General features: G+C 38.2%; 1 pseudogene; it reads right to left on the bottom strand.

Moving 5' to 3' along the window:
• Positions 1-17778: 17778 nt before the first annotated feature.
• LOC132904191 (uncharacterized) lies at positions 17779-23278 on the bottom strand (annotated as a pseudogene).
• Positions 23279-23560: the final 282 nt, after the last annotated feature.

Raw genomic sequence — 23560 nt, 5'->3', positions numbered from 1 at the left:
GAATAGAATAGAATAGAATAGAATAGAATAGAATAGAATAGAATAGAATAGAATAGAATAGAATAGAATAGAATAGAATAGAATAGAATAGAATAGATTTATTTTCAAAATTGGATACAAGGTACCACTTATTGACGTCATATAACTTAAATCTAATTATAACTACTACCGCTTCCAAAGCGCATGTGTAGAAGAAGCGGCGGAAAAAACTACACTGCAGCATTTTCATAGGACGTCAATTTACAAATATAGATCTCTTAAATCTAAATCGTGGACGAATGCACATTGTCTACATTAAAAAACATGTATGAATGTAGAACTGATTATGTCAATAAGAATATTTCGTCAAATAAAATAAATATAAAATAAAATATGTACATACTGTACGAATTATGTCAAGATCATGTCAAAAATAAACAAGCATTTAAGAGGCCATTATGTCCAGCTCGGGCCACACATGTTTATCATTAAATATTAAATATATACGGGACAAATTACACTGATTGAGTTAGCCTCGAAGTAAGTTCGAAACTTGTGTTACGAGATACTAACTCAACGATACTATATTTTATAATAAATACTTATATAGATAAACATCCAAGACCCAGGACAATCAGAAAAAGTTCTTTTCTCATCATGCCTTGACCGGGATTCGAACCCGGGACCTCCGGTGTCACAGACAAGCGTACTACCGCTGAGCCACAGAGGCCGTCATTAATATAATCATCCGTGCTGTAATAGGCTTTCCTACAAAGCTCAACTTTAATATACTGTTTGAATTTTCTATCATTCATTTCAAGAACACTTTTTGGTAATTTATTATAAAATCTTATACAATTAATCAGAAATGATTTCCCTACCTTAGCCAGCCGATGTGCTGGGATCGACAACTTGTAATTGTTCCGCAGTGATCTACTAGTACAGTCACCTACTTTTTTGAAAGAGTCTAAGTTTTTCCTAACATGCATGATGTTATCGAATATGTATTGGGAGGGCAAAGTTAAAATATTTAGGTTTTTGAAAAAATCTCTAAGGGAATCTCTTTGTTTAAGACCGTAGATATATCGAATTGCCCTTTTTTGTAAAATGAAAATAGTTTGTATGTCTGCTGCTGATCCCCAAAGCAGTAGACCATATGACATTAAACTATGAAAATAACTAAAATATACTAGCTTAGCAGTTGCCACATCCGTCAAATGCCTAATACGACGAATAGCGTATGCTGCAGAACTAAGCCTTTTAGAAAGTTTTAAAATGTGAGCATGCCATCTCAAATTTGAATCTAATGTTATTCCTAAGAAAGTAGTACTATCAACAAAATCTAATCTTTTACTACTTATACTAATATCCACATTTACCTGCCGCACATTGGGAAGTGTAAACTTAATGCATTGGGTCTTATTTGCATTTAACAGTAAGTTGTTGATTGTAAACCAGTTAGAGATGGCGGCTAAAGTGCTATTCACATCATCACAGATTTCGCTACGGCGGTTCATTTTAAAAATTAGTGACGTATCATCTGTAAACAACACGATGCCAGTCTGTTTCTCAATCATGCAAGGCAGGTCGTTGATATAAGAAATTCTATTGATATAATCAGAAATTAAATTGATATAATCAGAAAGAGAAAAGGTCCCAAAATGGAACCTTGCGGTACCCCAATTTTTACCGTCGCTCCTTTCGATTTTGTATTATTTAAATCTACCGTCTGTAATCTAATACTAAGATATGATTTAATTAGTTCAACGGCAGTAGTATCGAACCCGTAATGAGCGAGCTTGAGCAGAAGAGTTCTATGATCTACGCAATCAAATGCTTTGGTCAGATCGCAAAACACTCCGATGGCATCCTGTGAGTCTTCCCATGCATTGAGAATATGAGTGACAAGAGCCACACCTGCATCTGTTGTACATTTCCCCTCAGTAAAGCCGTATTGCTGACTATGAAATAATTTATTAGACTTAAAGTAACGCTGCATTTGATTAAGCATGATTCTCTCGAACACCTTGCTCAAAATTGGTAAAATTGAGATTGGTCTATAATTACCAGGATCTGATTTTTCACCTTTCTTGAATAATGGAATTAGTTTACTATACTTCATTAAATTTGGAAATATCCCTTGGTCAACACAATTATTGAATATAAGTATATGCTAAGTCCCCAGCTATAATATTTATAATATGACATATCACAACAGCCGACATACCCCAATAATCCTCAGACTTTTTCAGATTAAGTTCTTTAAAGGTATTAATAATGTCAGTAGGGTCAATATTTAAGAATTCAAATTTGGAACTGCAAATGCTGACATTATTTTTAAGTAGTATTTCAGCTTCATTAGGAAGTTAATTCCAACGGTATATTTGTAAAAAAATGTTCAAATAAATTTACTATTTCTGTTGTAGAGATAATTTTCCTATCATTAAATTTAATGCGGGTGTCCGCACCCCATCACGTCTCGTTCCCGGCGGGAGCGGTATGCGGTCTGCTGAAAGCCGCTTTGCGACGATGAATGTAAGAGGAGGAATGAAGGATAAGATTGAGGAAGTATGCCAGATGATGGATGAAAGACGTTTGGATGTGTTGTGCGTGAATGAAACGAAGCGGAAAGGATGCGACGCGACGCAGCACGGCCCTTACACGGCGTATTGGTCTGGAATTTCCAGTACCAGCCGAGGCTGTCAAGGGGTCGGTCTAATTCTTTCTGCACGAATGGCTGAGTGCGTGAATGAGTATGAGTGTGTCAGCCCTCGTCTTCTATGGATTAGGCTGAAAGTTGGAATCACTCGGATCTTCGTTCTAGGTGTTTATGCACCTTGGGATGTGGGTTCGAGGGGTACAACATCAGCAAAAAGCGAAAACGAGGAGTTCTGGAATAGTGTAAGAGAAGTATTGAAAGTTACCAAGCCAAATGAGAAGATTATTATGTTAGGTGATTTTAATGGATGGGTGGGTGTAAAGCGTGATGGATATGAAAAGGTGCTTGGTGCGTTTGGTGACGAAAAGGTGAATGATAATGGAAGAAGTGTATTAGAAATTTGTCTAGAGTGGGATCTTTTTGTGTCGAACTCAATGTTTCAACATAAAGAGATCCACACCTACACAAGAGTGGAAGGTATTTTAAAAAGTATGATAGACTTTGTGATTGTAGATGAAAGATTGAAGAACAAAGTGCTGGATACCCGTGCATATCGCGGTGCTGGCATTGACTCGGACCATTTACTGGTGATATCCCGGATAAGGGGTATCTTCAATCGCTGGCGGCACAGGGTAAGGGAGCAAACCAGCGCTTTGGAAAGAGTAAAAGTAGAAAATTTGCAAGATATGGATGTAGGTAAGAAGTATATTAATAGACTGAAATTAATGAATTTGAAGATTTAGATGAAATGAGCGATATTGAAGATGGATGGAAGGAATTTAAAGAAAGAATTGTGAAAGTAGCTGTTGAAGTGTGTGGTGTAAGTAGAAGAAGGAAAGGAAAAAATCACAAAAATGCGTGGATGAGTAAAGATGTGCAAGAACTTGTGCGATTAAAGAAGAAAGCATGGCTGGATTTGTTAGCAGCAAAAGCTAACTTAAGAATGCAAGAGGTTATAGATGAAGATGTGAATGAAGCACGTAAGGAATATAAGAAAATGAAAGATTTGGTTAAGAAAGCTGTGATTAGAAAGAAAGAAGAGTATAAAGAGGATTTTGATAAAAGGCTATCAGAAGACTTTCAGTCAAATCTGAAAGTATTCTGGAAATCCGTAAGGTCAGCCCGAGGAAATACTATAACCAGAGAGCTGACTAGGATCAGATGCCAGGATGGTAGCGTTGTGAAAGGAGAAGAATGTGTACTAAAGATATGGAAGGACTATTTTGAAAGTTTATTTGAAAAAAAGGAAGGAAATAAGAAAGATTTCTGCTATAGCGAAGAAAAAGAGAATGAGATGGAAGGCGAAATTGAAATGTTCGAAATTGTGGAAGCACTTAAGAGTATGAAAGCGGGAAAGGCTGCTGGGTGTGATAGAGTGTCGGTCGAGATGCTTAAAGCAGGAAAAGGCGTAGTAGCTAGTCAGTTGTACTGCCTTTTCAATTTGTGTTGGAGAAGCGGCCGAGTACCAAAAGATTGGTGTAAGGCTGTTATCGTGCCACTTTACAAAGGAAAAGGGTCACAGCTGGACTGCAAAAATTATCGTGGTATAAGCCTGCTTAGCGTCGTCGGCAAATTGTATGCTAAGGTATTGATTAATAGAGTCAGGAATGAAACTGATGACAAAATATGGGATGCTCAAGCGGGATTTCGAAAGGGAATGGGATGTACTGATCAGGTCTTTTCCGCAAAGTTTTTGGCCAAGAGTCAAAAAGTCTATTGCACATTCGTAGATCTGGAAAAGGCCTATGACAGAGTTGAGAGGAATGAATTGTGGTCAGCACTTTCTATGCATGGGGTGAGCAGTCTCTTAATACGAGCACTGAAATCCTTATATGAGGATTCGAGTGCTTGTGTCAGGATAAACGGAGCGCACACTGAGTGGTTTAAGATTGAGAAAGGCGTTAGGCAAGGATGTGTTGCGTCACCGTGGCTGTTCAACCTATTTATGGATAGCTGTTTGACAGATTTGAAAGAGTCTAAAAGTAGATTAAGGATGAATGAGTTACTCGTCAAATGTCTGCTCTATGCCGACGATCAGGTTATACTGGCGTCATCAGCGGAGGAGTTACAGGAGATGGTAAACTGTATGCATGAAGCTTTAAAAGAGAAAGGAATGAAAGTGAACGTAAGTAAAACTAAAACACTGGTTTTTGAAATGGAGAAAGAAATGACAGCATGTAATATTTTGATTGGAGGAGAAAAGTGGAGCAAGTGAAAGAGTTTGTATATCTAGGATCAAAGTTTACATCAGATGGCAAGTATGATAGTGATATTGAAAGGAGAGTGAACGCGGGGAACATGGTGAATGGAGCTTTGCATGCCTTTATGAGCAGTCAGAAACTATCCAAAAAGGCTCGACTGGCTGTGCACAGGGGCGTGTTGGTCCCGACATTAATGTATGGGAGTGAAAGTTGGGTATGGCAAAAGAAGCATGAAAGCAGAATAAATGCAGTGGAAATGAGAGCGTTAAGGAGTATGATGGGTGTGAAATTGAGTGACAGGATAAGGAACAGCGTGATAAGGGAATGTTGTGATGTGAAAGAAGATGTAGTTACAGGAATAGGAAAGGGTATGTTAAGATGGTTCGGTCATGTGGAGAGGATGAATGAAAGCAGGTTGACTAAGCAGATATACAAGGAGAGTGTGGAGGGAAAGGTCGGAGTGGGAAGACCTAGACGAACGTATCTTGATCAAATTAAGGACGTCCTGGTAAAGGGTCAGGTCAAAAGTACCCGAAACCGCCGAGCTTGTATGAAGAGAGTTATGAATGTGGACGAAGCGAAAGAAGTATGCAGAGATCGTGGCAAGTGGAAAGAGGTAGTCTCTGCCTACCCCTCCGGGAAAGAGGCGTGATTTTATGTATGTATGTATGTATGTATTAAATTTAGTTTCATTAATATTTTCTTTAAAATTACTTCTACCAGTTTCCTTGTTTATAACACTCCAGGTTTCCTTTGTTTTGTTAGGAGCATTACTTATTTTGTTTTTAATGAACAAAGATTTTGCATGTAGACATACTTTTTTGAAAATTATAATATATATAATACATTATAAGTGTCCCTCTATCCATTTCAGTCAAAAATACTAAATGTACAGACAAAATATTTTTACTGTTGTATTATATCTCATATATTTAAACGAGCAATTCTTGTATATATATCAATCGAGAAGCTTAAAGATATCTTCCAAACAAGAAGTGAATAGTTTAGGAGATATGGTGTCTCCCTGTCTCACACCTCTTTTCACGGGTACAGGTTTTGTGAGCTCATGCAACTTTACCTGCATCGTTGCGGATTTATATATGGCTTTGATTGCTTCTATATATCTAGTATCAACTAAGCATTGTTCTAGAGAGTTAATTACCGCCCAATGTTCTACTGTATCAAACGTCTTTTCATAGTCAATAAGAGCTACTACTAAGGGTCGGTTGTATTCGTTACATTTCTCTATCACTTGGCGCACAGTGTGAATTTGATCAATGGTTGAGCAGCCTTGCCTAAATCCTGCCTGCTCTACAAGTTGGACTGAGTCGGGTCTATTTGTTAGCCGTAAAGTAATCACCTTAGTGAATAGCATGTAGATGTGACTCAAAAGAGAGATAGGACGATAGTTGGTAAGCTTTGTAGTATCACCCTTTTTATGCAATAATATCACCAATGCATTGCCCCACCGATCAGGAATCTCACCATCAAAGAGTGCCTTATTAAATATTATTTGCAGCTGTTTCAAAATGGGTTTCGTAAGTGACTTTATCGTCACCAGGAGATTTATTTGCCTTCATAAGTTTAAGAGCATACTCAATTTCATAGAGGCTGATTTCGGGAAGATCTTCTGTAAAATGCTTTTCTAAAGGTGCCCTTGTATCAGTGGGGCTGGAACTTGGTTTTGGCTGTTGAGAACTGTAGAGGTTACCATAAAACTGTTCTACTACCACTTTTAATTTATCTCGGTCCGTTACTAAGTCCCCTTTTACATATATTTGCTAGTCCATGAATTTGTTCGTTTCCCCTTTTGAGCTGTTTGCGAAAGACTTCGGGACCTTTATGTCATTCTATCGTCTGTAGAATCAGATCACGTTTCCTTTGTCTTAGCAGCATGCGGAGTAAGTGTCTTATTTTACTGTTAATGCGAGATATGTTAGATTGGTCTAATGTCTTAAGTGCCAACTTGCGTTCTTCTAAAAGTTTATCTAGTTCTTTAGATTTAGGATTAGATCGTGTTGATTTAGACTGTGGCTTAATTTCTTTAGATGTTTTAACGATAGATTGGAATAGTTGGTCGTTAATGATGTTTACGTCCTCCGATTCTGTTATTATAAGTTTTTCAGCAAGTCTTTGTTGGTAGTACTCAGTTGAAGTTTATTGAAAATCTATGTGCGATGTATTCAGATATTTTTTATCTTACGGGAGATAAAATAACTACAACTGATATTTATACTCATTCTATTTCTGTTAAACCAGGCACATCCCCAATTTTTTCAAAACCTTATAGATAACCTTATTCGCAAAAATCTGAAATCCAAATAGAAAAAAATAGAAAAAAATGTTACAAGAAGGCATAATTGAACCATGCAAAAGTGACTGGTCTAGCCCCTTGTTGTTAGTACCAAAAAAGGTAGATTCAACAGGTCAAAAATAAATGGCGATTAGTCATTGATTTCAGAAAATTAAATAATTGTATAGAAAATGATAAATTTCCTTTACCGGATATAACTGAGATTTTAGAATTATTATCAGGGAGTATTTACTTCAGTCATTTAGATTTACATCAAGGATATTAAAATGTTAAATTAGATGAAAATAGCCGAAAAGTAACAGCATTTTGCTCTGGGCAATACCAAATGACAAGGATGCCCATGGGATTTAAAACAAGTCCTAGTTCATTCTCTCGCATGACGAATTTAGCGTTATCAGGTATAACTCATGAAAAGTGCTTAATATATTTAGACAATTAGATAATTTTTGGTAGAAACCAAGAAAAACAGAAAAATAATGGAAAACAGCCTCCTATTTCTAGTGTTTTCAATACAGTATCAAGAGATATTATTGAAGTGTGGACTACGGCATTATTACCAACTGTGACCATACAACGCGTGAAACAAATGGTGAAAAGCAATTATGATAAATACTTAAATTTTTTACGGTATCCGAAATCCAAACAAACTGAAAACTTAACAGTGTAGTTACAAGAGTGGTGACAAAAGTGTGTCACAGAATTATTTGATACTAGCTGTATCCGCAACTTCGTCCGCGTGGAATTTTCCCCGTTTTTTTTTTACATTTTCTATTATGTCTTTGCTCTTTATAGTTGCATTGTGATGTTATATAGCCTAAAGCTTTCCTCGATAAATGGTCTATTCGACGCAAAAAGAATTTTTCAATTCGATCTAGTAGTTCCTGAGATTAGCGCGTTCAAACAAACAATTTCTTCAGCTTTATAATATTAGTATAGATTTGTTGCTGTAAATGCATTGATTTTAATATTTGTACTTGTCCTTGGGAAAATAAAGTATCTGTGATTGAGCGAACTTTTTTATATGATCAACGACATGGGAGAAAAATGGTAATTGGTAGCTTAGATCGCATGGAGACAAAAAAGCTTGAAAAAAATTTTTCGAGGTCAGGTAAATCTCATCAAACAATGACAGGACAAGTGAAAAAGTTTGAAGAAAATACTACTTCTATGCGTTCTGAAAGATCTGATCTCGTTGAACCTCAGCCCACTACGTCGAAGACTAATGACTAAGCTTCGCTAATACCGTTACCAAGTCAGAGAAATAAGCTAAATTTGCCTACCTTAGCCACTGATTGTGAGCGTTATGGTATTTTAGGCCGATCGGCGGCAGCCGTTGCCGTGTTGCAAGACGTTGATTTGGTTACTTCAGAAAATACAAAGAAAGTATTAGATAGAAGCAAAGTTTGAAGAGTTAGAAAACGAGTTCGTAGTGAGATCCAAAGCCAAGAATGTTCTGAAATAAGTAGCATTTACTTTGATGGAAGAAAAGATAAAACACTCGTGTTTCAAAAGCGAGGCCAACGTTTACATAATACGATTTTAATAAGAGAACGTTTTTTTAATCATGGAGCCGGGGTCATTATATTTAGGCCATCTAACTTTTTTGTGCGGTACGGGAAAAGCTATAGCGAATCTATTCATACATTTTTTACTAATAACGAAATATATTTTAACAAATTGTTAAGGTGGGGATAGAAAAACCGAAAAAGCGGCATACAGTGAGGACGGAAATATTATAATTAAAAAATTGTTGGAAAACCAACAAATTATTAAGGAAAATGGGATAAAGCTGGAGGAAATTTCGAAAAAAAATACTACAAGTTCAAAATGAAAATGATAAAATTCTGGAAAAAAAATAGAAAAACAAGAGGAGAACATATCAATTATTAAAGAGAATAGCCTGAAGTTCCAAAGAAACCATCATATGCCACTGTAGCCGCAGCAGGAGGGAACCACAGAGGACCCGGAGTCCCGGTGCACCCAACACTGCACTCTGTAGTGGTAGCGTCAACGGTGGAGGAAGAAACGGGGGATCAAGTGCTAGAAAAAATAAAAAAGGCAGTCAACGCCAAGGATGGTTGGATAACTATAGAGAAAGTTAGGAAGACACGGGACAGGAAGGTGGTACTGGGCTGCGAAACAGAGCAGGACAGGGCAAGGCTCAAGGAAAGGTTCTTCGTCGTCGAGGGCGACGAAGTGAGTTCCGGCCGCCTGCAGTAGGTGAGAGACAAGGTTTGAGGGGCGTTCTCAATGTAAACTCCGATGAGGATATCTTGGGGGCGTTCCGGAACCAGAACCGGGGGGTTTTTCACGGCCTCGGCGAGGGGGAGGACCGGCTCACATTGCGTTACCGCAGGAAGGTGAGGCACCCTCACTGCAGCAACGTGGTGCTCAGCGCGGCGCCCGTGGTATGGCGGCGGGTCGTGGATGCGGGCCGCATACGCATTGACCTCCAGACGGTGCGGGCCGAAGACCAGTCTCCGCTGGTCCAGTGCACGCGCTGCCTGGGGTATGGGCATGGTCGGCGACTCTGTAAGGAGCCTGCCGACCTGTGCACAGGTCGGCGTCTGGGAGCCGACTGCCCCGCCAGGGTTGCAGGGGACATGTCAACATGCAGGAACTGTGTGTTGGCCAAGGTCATTGGTGGGCAACACGTTGCTTTCAGTGAGGCCTGCCCTGTCAGGAAAAGATGGGTTGAGATAGCAAGAGCCACTGTAGCCTATTGCTAAGGGCAGCCCAGTACAAAAGATGTACAAGAGTGTCCAGGCAAACCTCCAGCGGAGTAAGCTAGCAACTAGCGAACTCCTGCTGGAGGCCGACAAGCAGAGGATGGCCTTTGCCATGGTCCAAGAGCCCTACACCGGGAATACGGGAAGAATGAAGGTTGAACCTGGTACTCAGGTGGTACAATGTGGCTGGACACCTGGTTTGCAATTAAACGTGGTGCAGCGAGGCTTCGCACAGAAGATCGTCAAAGCGTATCGCACCGTCTCTCTGAACGCGGCGCTGCTACTCGCTGGACTGCTTCCTCTGGACATGAGGATCAGGGAGGCAGCCCTTCTTTACGAAGTGAAGAAGGGTATATCTCGGCGAGTGGTAGGAGACCAGGAGATAGAGAGACCCGTCGACTTTCTGGAAGCGCCTCACCTGGCCGGAAGGTTGGGACTCAAATTTTCGTGCCTGGAGGACCATGCGCAGGTTGACGTGCAGCAGCACGCGCAGCTCCACATATACACGGATGGGAGCAAGCACGATGGGAAAGTCGGCGCGGCGCTAACCGTATGGGAAGGCGCTGCGGAGACAATTACCAAGAAACTGAAGCTCGACAACATGTGCATCAGGCCGAACTGTTGGCTCTTTCTGTGGCAACCGAGCGGGCCCTTCGGAGCTCAGCGCTTAGCTGCAATATTTATTGTGACTCCAGGTCGGCTCTTGAAACTGTCGCTGACAGCAGTTCCCTGCACAACCTGGCGTTAACTGCGAGAACCTCAGAGAACATAAAAGAGGCCTCTATGATGGGAAAAATAATAAATTTATTTTGGATAAAGGCTCACGCCGGGTTGGAGGGGAACGAAAGGGCTGACGACCTGGCTAAGAGCGCTGCGCTCGGCAGGGTTCGACCCCACTACGATAGATGTCCGGTCTCATTCGTCAAGCGGCAGAACCGAATGGATACCATTGACGAATGTAACCGGCGCTACGTAGAGGGGGAACAGCATCCACCACCAAGCTGTTCTTTCCCGACGCAGGAAAGGCGTACCAAATTATAAGGAAAATTGCGTTGACCCCCGTGCTTGTGCAGGTGTTCACGGGACACGGCGGGTTCTCGCAATATTTTTATTTATTTATTTATGTACACGAAATTATAAACAGGAGCATTCAATACAGTTATTATAGTACAAAGGTGCTACTTATTTCAAAAGAAATCTCTTCCAGTAGACCCATGAGAGGAGATATGAATTTTGGAGCGGTATGGCGTGTGCATAAATAACATTTAACTAAAGATACATATAATATTTGAACAGATTCAAATGCAATGAGAGCCCTACCTGTGCCTGTGATCCTGCAACCCATGTCCTCCATGTCCTTACCGAATGCGCAGTATATGCCAAAGATAGGAATGACTTAGAAATTGTGATCGGCGAAAAAGTTACCAAAGATAATCTGGCAATAATCCTAGGAAACAAAAAAATAAGGGCTTTTTTTTTAAATTATGGTAGTAAATTAGCTATAAGAACAATAAAGAGAAACAAAACGTAAATGACCAAAGATTAGAGTAAAACAGAACGATGAGATGATGAGGATAATAATAATGAGTAGAATAAAATAATAAATAGATGATAATAATAATGATATACTAAATAAACAAATATATAATATAACTACCAATTTAATAATTTTACAAGGTAACACAAGACCCCTGTCCTCCCACACAGGGTCCCTCCTGATGGAGTTTTCATGAGCAGGTGGTGTTTTAGCGCGGTAAGAGTCCGGCACTACCTGGGTCCTCCTTCCCATGCTGTCCATGATGGATTTCACCACCTGCTCATGTAAATAATAATAAAAAAAAAACAAATTGTTAGTTATTGGATGCGATTGTACTGCTACAATACTGGTTGGAAAAGTGGAGTGATTCGTAATATGGAACTCAAATTAGGTAGACCATTGCAATGGTTCAATTGCCAGCTGCACGCGAACGAATTACCTTTTCGGCATTTGTTTTTTGAACTAATGGAGCAACTAGCGGGCCTCGAGTTTATTCTGGGACATTAGGATAAGCGTTGGAAAACTGTAGTGATCTCTCCGTTATCGATTTTTCTGCTATACCGTCAAATATGCCTATTTTACCGAAAGCAACTGAAAAGAGTCTCAGCACAGATCAGAAATATTTATACCAAATGTGTCAAGCTGTAAACAGCGGATCATGTTCCCGAGATTTGTCCAACAAAAATCCAGGTAAAATGGCACATACGCGATGGTTGACAACAGCTAACAGAATCTTGAAACTTTACGTTTCCATACTCAATCCTTTAACACAGTTAATAAAGCTAACAGAATATATTGTTAAAGTTTATGCTCCCGTTTGGTTTTCTATAAAGAAAGAAAGTTCATTTAAACAAGGCCCAACCCACGTATATAAATTTATAGAATTTTCCTTTTTTTTTAGCTCTGACGTTAAGAAGATTATTGATTCTGAAGCAATGTGGGTAAAGCTTACTTTTAAGAAGGTGCACAGACAGAGAAATAGCGAAAGATGAACCAAAGGTGGTTATGAAATAAAATTAAGCGCGTTATTGTGCTAAGTGTTCGAGGAACAAGCAAGCATGCGTCTCGCGTCAAGTTGATATTTAGACTGGCCGCCGCGCCGGCCGGCCAGAGACGGTTGAGGGGAATGCGTGTGCGCGGGAGCGGGGTGCTCGCCGCGCGACTGCCTACCGGTCAAACCGGTTAGCGGTTACGCAATAACGTCTCATGTCACAGCTAAACAGAAAATTTCTTATGCTACGGTACAACGTGGTCTGTTTGTTTGTCGGTCTGCTTGTTTCTCGATGACACATTTATTAACTTTATATGACAACTATAGTGCACACTTTATATATTGCATCTTGTATATAATTTATTAGGCTACTTAAATTAATGTTACATGTAAATATCTATACTAATCTATACTATAATATTATAAAGCTGAAGAGTTTGTTTTGTTTGTTTGTTTGTTTAAACGCGCTAATCTCAGAAACTACTGAACCGATTTAAATAATTCTTTCACTGTTAGATAGTCTATTTATCGAGGAAGGCTATAGGCTACATTTTATCCCGGATTTCCTACGGGAAACGTCAACAATGCAGGTGAAAGTTGAATGAGTCGGCCATCTGCGAGCTTTCCACGCGAACGCTGCGCAAACCAACAAAGATATAGTAAAACAATGTACTAAAGATGTGAAGTACTCATTTTTTGCCACAAAAAAGTCCGCGAGAGCATATATCTATCTCTTAAGGTTTACTTACAATAACCACTTTTATGTTCATTTTTTAAGATTATTTTTTCATTATAAACATAAGTTATTTTGAAACCAATTTTCTTTAATTCAGTATTAATCCTTATCCAAATAAATATGTTTATTACTTTCGGCTTTTCATGTAGACTAAAATTGCCATTTACAGTATATAAATCAGACGAATAGGTTTTGAGATATAGTCGTTATAAGCAATTTGCAGCGAAACATTTAATACGGCGAACCAGCGTTCTTTCTAATACGCGTGACCGCCTGACCGCCTGAGGAGGATGTTTGCAAAAATAAATATGATGCCCAAAATAACTATTCCACGCGGACGAAGTCGCGGGCACAGCTAGTGTAGGTATATAAATGTAAGGGTAAATTCATTATAGCACATAGGTAAGTTATATAATGTAATGTATTTATTGACAGATATTATCAGTCTTAAAATAATAAGTTAGTAGTTGTATATAAAATAATCAAGTTTGTAAATAAAAGTTAAAACAATATTGTAAACAAGAATAAGACAAGTGTAAACATAAATTTAAACAATTGATGTATCTAAAAATCTATGTAAATTTTTATTTTGTAAATAAAAGCTTTGTATAATAAATGTAAAACTTTTGTAAATAATAAAACTAAACAGATAAAATTAAATCGATAAAGTGATTAAAGTCACTACAATTCAGTTATACAAAGAAATTCATTTTTTGCACATCCTGAAAATCTTTTATCAGCTATGTTATACGTTAATCGGCCACATATAAAAGAATTGGCAATAAGGCGAATAATTGCAGCCAGAAAAAGTCAAAAGTTTCGAAATTAAATTACGACGCAAGAGACAATATACTATGATTGTTTGGAGTGAATCACAAGTAACGTCTCCTCCAATATTAAGGGATATCAGTGACATAGAATTGGAAAATCTACTTGCATCTGACTAGCCAATTATGGTGAAATTGCCGGATTATCCTTGTCACCCACGAGCGGTAGAACGATGTGTAAAAATGGTCACTGAAGCATCAACTACAGTGTTTGGAGAAAAAGCCAGAGATGGGTTAATTCATTCTAAAACAAAATCACGGTCAATAATGCCATATTTTGAGACAAAAAGAAATTTTGTAGTACCCAAAAAAAATTTACCACTTTTTGCATTTCAATTTAGTATTTTTATTTTATTTTAATTTTCTTAAAAGATGTTTATAAAAAAAATTGTTTATTTTTTATAATTTGAATGTTAAAATTTACTGAAAATTTGTTTTTGTACCATTATCTTTATGTTGAAAAATAAGGCATTATATGTTTTTTTTTTTAACTTTAAGCTTAGTTAGAGGGCTAAAAAATATGAAAAAAAATAGAAAAATATAATAACATATAATTAAGCCAAAGCAACTTTCTGCAAGAATTAAAAAACGATTCGATTACTTTTTTTTCTCCATACATTGACGCTCCACCCTAGTAACCAGTAGTTGATTTTCGAGTATTAAGATCACCAGCAAAATGTGAGTCTATATATCCATTTAAATCTTCATGTCCTTTATACTCAATACATATTTCTTTTGTTTTAATAAGATATCTTATAATTCCCTTGAGTTGATTAACATGAAGTGAACTTGGATTAATAATATACCTACTTAAAAAGTTAATACCATATGAAATACTAGCTGTGCCCGCGACTTCGTCCGCGTGGAATAGTTATTTTGGGCATCATATTTATTTTTGCAAACATCCTCCTCAGGCGGTCAGGCGGTCACGCGTATTAGAAAGAACGCTGGTTCGCCGTATTAAATGTTTCGCTGCAAATTGCTTATAACGACTATATCTCAAAACCTATTCGTCTGATTTATATACTGTAAATGGCAATTTTAGTCTACATGAAAAGCCGAAAGTAATAAACATATTTATTTGGATAAGGATTAATACTGAATTAAAGAAAATTGGTTTCAAAATAACTTATGTTTATAATGAAAAAATAATCTTAAAAAATGAACATAAAAGTGGTTATTGTAAGTAAACCTTTAGAGATAGATATATGCTCTCGCGGACTTTTTTGTGGCAAAAAATGAGTACTTCACATCTTTAGTACATTGTTTTACTATATCTTTGTTGGTTTGCGCAGCGTTCGCGTGGAAAGCTCGCAGATGGCCGACTCATTCAACTTTCACCTGCATTGTTGACGTTTCCCGTAGGAAATCCGGGATAAAATGTAGCCTATAGCCTTCCTCGATAAATAGACTATCTAACAGTGAAAGAATTATTTAAATCGGTTCAGTAGTTTCTGAGATTAGCGCGTTTAAACAAACAAACAAACAAACAAAACAAACTCTTCAGCTTTATAATATTAGTAGTATAGATATAGATCTGGCCTAGTTGCAAAATACAGTACAGATCCTATTCATTTAATTATATTTTATTTGGAAAACATACAGTCATATATATTGTACAAAATCTCATTTAGTTACTTTAGACCATTGACATGTTTGCCCATAAGTGTATTAAAATGTTGTAAATTTTTACACTATAAAAAATAAATAAAACGAAAAAAATATGCTAGGTACCAGTTAGCGTCTAATTATTATTGACAGAATGAGAACCGTCAGACCAACACTTGGTTACAAAATTTTTAAAACGAATGGGTGTTGAATTGAAAAGGTCGAGCTCCGAGGAGACAACCAGCTTGTTCAATTCCTTAGCTGATCTAATAAAGAAAGAGTTTTGCCTATAGTTGGTCAAGCTGGTGGGAAAAAAAAGCAGTGAAGGGACTCGAGCGGACCTATTACTTATTTTTAGTTGTATTTTCGCCAGCAAACTAGGCCAACAAACTATCGAATGAACTTTGAGCAATTTTAACCAACACAGAAACATCAGCAATCCTACGTCTAATGTCAAGAGGGAGGGTATGACGCCTACGACATAATTTATCATAATTCGAATCATAACAAACTCGTAATTTAGGAAGAACTGCCAGTCGTGAATCCATTTGAGTACGAGCAGTTCTTGCACCAGTTGTGTAAGTTCGTTCACAGCGTAGGAAGGGAAAGCTCCCAGCAAGAACCTCTGCCAGGATCGCGGCATTGATTTGCTCGCTTCCCCTTAGTAGCTGGCCTCAAACAAGCGGGGCTCACCAGCGAAAAGGAGACTTCGGCTGCTCGGGAGCGACTCTCCTCCCGTACATCCTCCGGGCTCCGAAATGGAGCCCCCCTCCCGCGAGGGGAAAGGTGTGGCACTCTTCCCCCAACAACGCCGCCTTGTCGCAGACGCCACCAGCGGCGTTATGCTATGCCGACGGGTGCACTGCACGCGCTCGCCGCCGCCGTCTCCGTCGTCTCCGCCGCCGCTGTCGTCGCCGCCACCGCTTTTGTCGCCACCGCCGCCATCGCAGCGCGCACCAACGCCGGTGCGGTGACGACCGCGCCCACTTTCTTAATCCTCACTACCGCCTTCGCCGCTGCCACCGCAGCTCGCCCAACCGCCGCTTCCGCCGCGAGGGATCGCCCCATCGGTGGCCGACTTATCTGCCCTGGATCTCGCCAGGTGGGGAGTCATCACCCTCCCCCCGTCGACATGGGAACGCCGAGGAGGAAGGTGAACTCTTCCCTCCTCAAATGGTCGAGGTGCCCCACGAAAACCACCACGGCATCAGTCCATCCTCCACGTGGAGTTTCAGACGATGTACGCCCTGGGCGTGCTCGTCAGTGTCGTCGGCCGCGAGCTGCGGCTGTTCGCCACATACATGCCGCTGCGGCTGTTCGCCGTCGACCAGGCTCAAAACCAACGAGCTCTGGTCGCTTCTCGACACCACCACGCCAACGCTTGTGGCTGGCGACTTCAACGCGAAGCACACAGCGTGGAACTCCACAAGGATCTGCCAACGAGGACGACGCCTTCATCGGGCTGCTGTGGACCAGATCGTGGGAAAACCACCTCGTATCGGTAGGCGGTTATATCCCCTCCGTTCACCGCATCTGTCGGCGGTTGTCGGGCGTGCCACAACTCATCCGACCGCTGCTGGTAGCCGATGGACTCCCACGATTCAAAGCTGAGGACCGAGCTGAGATCTTCGTCGAGCATCTGGAGCGTCAGTTCACGCCGAACCCGATCGTGGACCAGGCCCACCACGACAGCGTCGTCGAGCACCTTCGGGAGTATCTTGCGGAGCCAGTGCTGGAGCACGAGGACGCGAGGTTCTGTTACGGAGCGGGTCGGAATTTGGTTTTTAAAAAAAACTATTTAATTAAACTGAAAAAGAAAGTATATTGAATGATATAGAAATTATAGTGTTTGCCCGGCGGAAGTCCAATCCAAACTAAAGTAATATAATTAAAATATCTGCACTTCGGTTTCCTATTGCATTAACGTCAATGGAATAGGAAACTCAGCAGTTTTATTTTATATTTTTAATCATGTTAATTTCGATATAACAACCCCCCCGTTAAGATCGATCATCACATCTTAAAGTGATGAGAGATAACTTGAAAAGATTGGATTTTCGCTAGAACAAAGTTACATTATTAAAATAAAGAAATTACAAAACTAACAAATCAATAAAAGAAAGTAACTACCCTTAAAAGGACATTCATTAATAAAATTACATTTTATGGTCTTATGATTCATCCAAATATTAATAAACTAGGAATCGTGGCTTCTTGTAAAGTTGTGTATATTCCTCTTGGTAGGAGAAGGTGTCATGCGCACTTCCTCTTCTAAGTTTTCAGTAACATCTCTATCTGAGGATTTGAGAGAGTATCTATGAAATGTAGTTTGCGTGGTTTGTGGAGTAGAGTTATTTTTACTATGGCATTGATTAAATATTTGGATGCAACATGGAGACTCCATAGATGTAGATAATCTTTTGCGACATTTATACAAAAGGTATATTAAAATTAAAGTGCTACTAAATAAACTCAGGGATAGATAATGCGTGCCATAAGTTTCAAAGTGAGATGGATTTTCAAGCTTATTAATTTCATCTTCGAAAGAGCTGAGATGGATGCTGGCATGTAGTAAGGAATCAAGATTATCTAAGTTATTAAGCTTAGAATACGGTAATCGTTCTAGCGTTTTATTTAATCTAGATCTTTCACAACAATCATCTTGCAAGATGTTAAAATTAGATATTGTATTAGTTACATTAGTGATGACTGTTTTGCCAACGGCTGTAAACTGTAAGGTTTTATAAAATGCTTTACATGTCTTAGGTAGAGTTAAAATGCCAGTTCCAAATAAAATAATATCAGAGTTAACATTTTTATCATCCCAAGTTATGTGGCACTTCCCTGGTTCAGACTGTACAAAAATCCATCGATTAAAAGTTAACTTATGAAATAAATCTATTGACCCATATATTAATTTCGTTACACATATGTATGTCAGGAAGTTTACTGACCACATCACTCAAAAGAGTCGTCTCACCCGTGGGATTCGCAATCACTGAAAACACATTCACTAATATGCACACGTGGCATTTCTCACTAATGACCTTGCACTTGTCGATGTCTCCTATCAGTGAGTAAAACATGCGATCAGCTGTTATTGCTACGTAAGAGCTCGTCGGCTCAACAAGGACGAATGTATCAGGTTTCGACATATCGTAAGCAACAGGTAACGGAATTATTTTATACAATTCATAAGCTTGTGGTAGTACAAGTGGAATCTTAATTACAAATATAATTTTGTTCATATGATAAAAACATGTTAGTTTGGATATATCTATTAAATTATGTATATTTTGTAAAGTTAAGGGTGTCGGGAGCTCGTAATGGCTAGGAAGACTATTTCTGTGTTTATCTAATTCATTGTACAGCTCATGCGGGCTGAGTACCGTCGGGTGTAAAATGTTTAGCTTTGCAAAAAGGATAGCATTGTTTACATCTTCTATATCGAAGGACAAGGTCGTAATAATGGACTGTAATGAATTTAGTAGTGAGCTTAATTGAGATTTAATTTCTAGTTTATCGTTGTTATTTGATACAGTTTCTAAATTTTTTTTAATATATGGTTTTCGTTCTCATCTACTTTAGACATGGTATTATTAAAATATGAAATTGTTGACTTTATTACGTGTATATTGTCCTTCATAAGATGAGCGAGACGTTTTTCATCCGTTTGTACATCTTCAATAGCCCGTGAGAATTTAATTGCATCATCTGAATCTAATGTACCAAAAATAGTCTTTAGCAGGGAGCCACCGAAATCCATTAAACCTCTTTTAAAGCGCGTACCGGGATTTCCATCTATTACTAGATATGCTACAGAAGAGAATTTATTTACATTCAAAATGTGTTGATTTTTAAGAGCGGATAATGAATTAATGCAATCTGACTGTATTTTAGAAGGAGTCATCGAATTACAGAATACGTTAAGTTTTTCAAATAAAAACTCTACTTTGTCTAAGTTGGGTTGCACATGGCTTATATCTACGTATGCTAAAATATTCCAATCACTATTGGTAAACTTAACATCTAAAAGCTTATCAAAATAAAGGCCAGGACTGTTGATTACGGGTGATACGTATTCGCAGGTAATAGTCACCGGCAACATCAACCTGAAATAAATAATATGTATCATTTCGTTATGCTACTTGATACTAAGACGTGACGTCACTAGCTAGTTTGATTTCGTCATAATGATGACGTACGTGTTTACGGTTTATGAGCAGCGTAACCGAATGATTTCCATTAAGTTTTATAATTTTGAATGGACCCTTCCACACTGGAGATAGGGCCTTATTTTGTTTATGATGACAACGGACATATACTATATCACCTGTTTTATAGGATAAAGGTTTTTTATGAGAATCGTAGTAATTTTTTGACTTTTCTTTTGAAGATTGTATATTTTGAAGAGCTTTTTGACGACTGTAGTATAAACGGTGATTTAGAGCTCGAATATAATCTGTGTAAGTATTCGTATCGAGTGTGTCTATACTTGAGGGTAAGTATGGTTTATAGCCGAAAAGTAACTCTAGGGGTGAGTAACCTGTAGTACTATGTACATTTGAATTATAAGCTATCATAGCACTGGGGATGTAGAGGTCCCAAGTATGTTGGTTTTCACCAATGTATGACCTGAGATACTCCTTTAGAGTGGAGTGACTCCTTTCGAGGGCTCCACACGTTTGAGGGTGATATGGGGATGCAAAAACATGTTTGATACTAAATAATTTCTCAATTTGTTTAAAGAGGTCGGAGCAAAAGTTAGTACCTTGGTCTGAAATTATTAATTTAGGGAAGGGCCCATATGGGAAATAAATAGAACTAGTAATTTGGCTGTTTCTTCAGCGGAACAGGATTGCATCGGGTATGCTTGAGAATATTTAGTTAAATCGTCTTGTAACGTAAGAAGGAATTTAAATTTATGTTCGTGAGTTTCAGGAAGTGGACCGACTAAATCAAGATATAGTTTTTCATTGGGGCGAGATGCCGAAGAAGTTATGATCATAGGGGCGCCCTGTTTGTATGTCTTAGGGGTTTATTAATTTGGCAAGAACGGCAATTTTTAACATAATCTTCTATGTCCTGGCGCATACTTTTCCACCAGAACTGAGTTTTAATTCTCTCGAGCATGCGTGATATGCCTGGGTGACCGGCGAGAGCAGAATCATGGTTATCTTTAAGAATGCGCTTGACTTCGTCAGGGGTCGGATATCGGATAGAGTTACGGTAAATATTAACTTTTATGTTTGTATTATGAAATAGGAATGATAAAATATTATAAATTTTATTATAAGATAATTTTGTAAAGGGATCTACGAAATCTGATATAGCGAATTCTTTTTCTTCTAGGTACCAGTATTTAATCATTTCTCTATATTGACGGAGAAGATTAAATATATCTTTATATGTCATCTCATTAAAGTGATTAACCTTAAGGAATAAATGGGTAAATACATGGTTATCATTGGATGTGGAGTAATAAGTATGTAACTCGCGTTCTATGTCACAGATACTCGGTTCACTTGTAGAGGCATTTATGATGTCTTGACAGTAAGGTACGGCTTCATCTAAGTCGATAGATGTTGGGTAAGCTATTAATTTACATTTAGCTTTAAGTAATGACCCATTGTGTTCTTGAATTATTGTGTCGAACTGAACCCCGTGTTGTCTGATTATTTGAAGAAATTGTTCATAAGTTTCTGATATAGATTTATTTATTTATTTATTTATTTATGTACACAAAATTATATACAGAAGCATTTATTACAGTAATTCTAGTACAAAGGTGCTACTTATTTCAAAAGAAATCTCTTCCAGTAGACCCATGAGAGGAGAGATTAATTTTGGAGCGGTATGGCGTGTGCATAAATAACGTTTAACATATTTAACTAAACATACATGCTAATACTTACATAATTAAACATGGAACAATTAAATAAATGACAGTAATAAACTACATAAACATACCAATATATATATAATATAATTATAATATAATATAATATAATATAATATAATATAATATAATATAATATAATATAATATAATATAATATAATATAATATAATATAATATAATATAATATAATATAATATAATATAATATAATATAATATAATATAATATAATATAATATAATATAATATAATATAATATAAGTCTATTTGGAGAGATAATAGTCTTTAACTCGTCGTTTGAATGAAGTAAGAGTTTGGGAATCGCGAATATCATGCGGTAAGGAATTCCACAGTCGTACAGCATGAGCAGAGAAGGAAAAAGAGTAGAAGGAAGTCTTGTGGGTAGGAATAGTAAGAATGGTGCGCAAATGAGATCTGCAAGGAGAATTAGACGAATGACGGAAAGAGAAACGTTCTTTAAGATAGGAAGGAAAGGCGGGATTAAATAAAATATTAAAAAGAAGACAGAGAATGCGAGTATTTCTACGAAAGCGAATGGGAAGCCATTTCAGCTTAGAGCGGTAAATGGAGACATGATCGTATTTTCTTAAGCCAAATATGAAACGAATACAGAGGTTTTGTAACCGTTCCAATTTATCCAGTAGCTCCTCTGTGGCATCAAGATAGCACGCATCAGCATAGTCCAGAATTGGAAGAATCAGGCTTTGCATGAGAGAGACCCTTGTTTGAAAAGGTAAGAAATATTGAAGGCATCTTAGAGTATGAAATGAGTAGTAGATCTTACGACTAACCTCCTTAATATGGGCCGACCAGTTTAGGTTTGAATCTATAGTAAGACCAAGGTTCCTTGCAGATTTGGTAAATTCAATTGGAGAACCATTATAGTATAGGCTTGGCAATATATCAATGTTGATTTGATTACACATATAATAACTACCAATTATCATAGCCTTAGATTTGACAGGATTAACCAAAAGACCATAATACTTCGCCCATTCAGAAACCCGATCAAGTTCAGCATTCATCTCCGCAATGGCTGTCAAGGAGTCTTTCTCATTAAAATGACAATATATCTGTAAATCATCAGCGAAAAGATGGTATTTGCATGTCAGTAGTTTAGAGACTGATGTCATGAATACCGAAAATAGCAACGGCGAGAGTATACCGCCCTGAGGAACACCAGCACTAAGTTTACACCAATCAGAAGCCGACTCACCAACACGGACTAGCTGTGATCGATCGCGAAGATATGAATCAAACCATGAAAGGGAAGAGGGAGAGATATTATTTGACCGCAGTACGCCCAACAAAATGTCAAAGTCAATTGAATTAAATGCACTAGTGAAATCCAGTAACACAATCAAAGTGAGTGACTTGTTTTCCATTGCCCAACGGATGTCGTCCGTTACATTAATTAGAGCGGTGGCTGTGCTATGTTCAGGTCTGAAACCAGATTGAAATGGGCTAATAAGATTATTTTTATAAAGAAATGAAGAAAACTGGTTGTGTGAAAGATGTTCAAGAACTTTAGAGAGGTATGGTAAAATAGATATAGGACGAAGGTCAGAGAAGGATGAGGGATTAGAAGTTTTTGGCAATGGTATAACATTAGCCCGCTTCCAAGCTAAAGGAAACATACCCGATGAAAATGAATAATTAAAGATGTGAGTTAGTACTGGTAGTAGTATGGGTAAAAGTAAACTGATCATCTTGGAGCATACCAAGTCGTTTCCCACTGCATCAGAAGAAATATGCTGAATTGCTTTAGTAACCTCATCTTGAAGAACTGCAGAAAATTCAAAGGCAGGATAAGTGGGGGTGGGTACATCTAATAATTTGGAGAGAGTAGCAGATTTAATAGTTGGATCTAAACTTACAGGGGGACGTGAGAAATGTGTATTGAGATCATTAAGGTTAAAATGAGCGAAAGTAGGAGAAGAGGATTTTCCCACACCAACAGACCTCAAAAATTTCCACGTCTCGGCAGGGCTTCGATTTACAAGCGATTCGTGGAAGTAACGTCTCTTGGCGTCACGACATGAGCGAGTACACCGGTTGC

This window comes from Amyelois transitella, chromosome W (assembly GCF_032362555.1).
Source record: "Amyelois transitella isolate CPQ chromosome W, ilAmyTran1.1, whole genome shotgun sequence".
Classification (NCBI taxonomy): Eukaryota; Metazoa; Arthropoda; class Insecta; order Lepidoptera; family Pyralidae; genus Amyelois; species Amyelois transitella.
This window is presented reverse-complemented; position numbering and strand designations above follow the sequence as displayed.